This window comes from Sinocyclocheilus rhinocerous, unplaced genomic scaffold (assembly GCF_001515625.1).
Source record: "Sinocyclocheilus rhinocerous isolate Xijiao unplaced genomic scaffold, SAMN03320098_v1.1 scaffold445, whole genome shotgun sequence".
Taxonomy (NCBI): domain Eukaryota; kingdom Metazoa; phylum Chordata; class Actinopteri; order Cypriniformes; family Cyprinidae; genus Sinocyclocheilus; species Sinocyclocheilus rhinocerous.
The window spans coordinates 444,374-447,168 of NW_015645566.1; positions in this window are offsets into that span (position 1 = coordinate 444,374).

A 2,795-nucleotide genomic window follows, 5' to 3' on the forward strand; every position below is an offset into this window, starting at 1 on the left:
TGTTTCCTATTTTTACAACCTATCTGTCCCCGCTCTCTCTCTGCTTCCAGAAACAAACCCTACATACTGTAGTCCCGTTTATTCAAAATTATTTAATTATTGTTCGTTGAAAGTATTATTGCAATTAATTAGACAGATCCATTCAATTAAATGTGGAAAACAGACTAATAACTATCACTAATATTTTGTATTATTCGTTTATGTTTAGTCATAACGTCTACCCGGGACTACAGTATGTAGTGTTTGTTTCTGGTCTCATTAGTGGCGGACTCTAGGCGCTCGCTCGGTGCGTTTTAATGAAATAAATGTTAGTGATGGGAAACCGAGACTTTCTGAATCGTTTGAGGCTTTCATGAAATTGTGCCGAAAAACGGTTCATTACTCGAAGCATTTTAACACAGTGCGCATTAGCGACATCTGGTGGTCAGTCTCGGTTTCTCCAGCCTATCTAACGAAACATCGCGGAGCAGAGGATAGTTTGAAAAAGTTTTTAATCTGTACCAACTCGTGTCATGCGTATTCCGGTCAGTGGATTCACATATTGATCAATAATATAAAATATACAAGTGTGTGAATTGTCATTTCGATACAAGCATCGGCACAGTGTGTGATACAATAGTGCTTTGAAAACTGCCTCGGAGCATCGGAGCATCGGAGCATCGGTATCAATCGTCCCATCACTAATAAATGTTGGCTGCTTTTGTAAACCGTATTGATCATTAAAGTCATGTTTGCATCTATTTTTTTTTAAAGTTATGTACAGTAATTTTACAGCAATGTGTTTGTCGTTTAATTGTATTCCATTAGCTTAATTTGGATGCACCATATTTGACTGGTGGTTTAAAGTAATAAAGACTCTTACTGCATGTTTAACGTTAATGGTATTTTATTTGATGATTTGTTAATGTGTCATTGTGTTATGACTACTTTGAGGGGCCCATCATTACTAACTCATTATTAATTATTCATAAACTAACATCAACTCGTGGTTTGTTAATGCATTATTTTGCCATGACTTTACTTGAGAGGGCCCATAATAATTAATTTATTATTAACTATTCATACACTAACATCTACTCATGACTTGTTAATGCATTATTTTGACATGACTTTACTCGAGGGCGCCCAATCATAATTAATGATCATAATCATAATAAACTCAGCTCATGATTTATTTTATACTTTCTATCAAATACACATGTACTAACACAGTGAGTATTGAGCCCAATTAAGAGATGTGGTGTGGCTTTTCAAGAAGTCAGAGGGTGGAGGTACAGGATCATCACGGCCTGCGTCTGGATGGAGAGTGAACTGTACTGACACCCAGCAAACGTTCTGACCTTACCTGCATGTTTCTAGTTTGGCCATTTCTATTTCTATATTTGCATAGTTCTACAAATATGCTTTGTGGGTTTTGAGTTTTTACTTATTTATTTAGCTGCATATAAGTCGCAGTAGGGTGAATTTAAAGGGAAAGAGAACAACACAAAACAGACAAGATCAGTTATTAGTGTATTTAGTATTTTCTATGCTTGATGAGGAGGATCAACTAATCCTTCGCCACTCAGTAATGATTGACAATGCTGAAGATGTCAAAAGCTCAAATTATGATATTAAATTATTTAAATTAATTTCAAAGTCAGAGTATTTCTTATTCCTTCTTAAAGAGACTGTTTGATTTAGTTTACCCATAAATGCTAATTAATGCATTAACTATCACACATGTACTAACATGTAGTTACGGCTGCCGTTATTCATGTGTGAATCCATATGACTGCAGAAAGGATAGCTCTTCGTTAGTTCATGATTAGTTAACACCTTTAATAATCATATTAGCATATGATGAATTAAGTATTAATTTAGGCATTAGTACATGATTATTCATGTACCCTTATTGTAAAGTGTTACCGATATATTGATAGATTCATAAAGTCTACTAGTGACAGAGAATTTCTCATTTTAGCAGACTGCATCCAAAATATTTAGTGGATATAAGGGATGACACGTACCGCTTCTACCACCTGCTGTAATGAAACTGGCTTTAATAATCACTGGTATTATATAAAATTGATGTATCCGCTCGGAAATGAAGTTCACTCATCTCAGTATTTTAGTGCGATTGAGCAGGGAATGTATACAAAGACACTCAGCAATCGTGAGGAGTCCACCATTTTCAAAATAAGAGTCGCTCTCTAGTGTAAATTTTCACTGAAAACTGACTGAACTACAACCGAAACATAATTGTTAATGCAATATTATTCAAATTATTTTAAGTGTAAGGCTGTATATGAGTGTGCGTACTACAGTTACACCTGCTTATTCAGAATCTATGCTTAAACTCGGCATTAAACGGAAGTTGCGATTGTCTTATTTTAATTCAGCTTTAGCTATATTTATGATCTTTTTTTATTTTTTATTTTTTTATTTAAAAAAACAACAAAAAACAAACAAACACTAGCTTTCTATTTTTTTCTATTCTATCTACTTGTTTTTCTTTGTGTGTGTGTGTGTATGTGTGTGTGTGTGCATAAATATATATACACACCTTGCTACCTGTACTGCCTTAGGCTAACCGAGACTTGTCATTTGCACTTATATATTGTTGCTCTTTTGTTAGTTTGGACTGCTTTTATTGTCCTCATTTGTAAGTCGCTTTGGATAAAAGCGTCTGCTAAATGACTAAATAAATAAATAAAAACAACTGCCCACTTACACACGTCTGGTTGTCAGCCAATCAGCGAGACATATTGACCGAGCGTTGGGCAGCTTAATAAATATTTAAAAAAAAAAAAAAA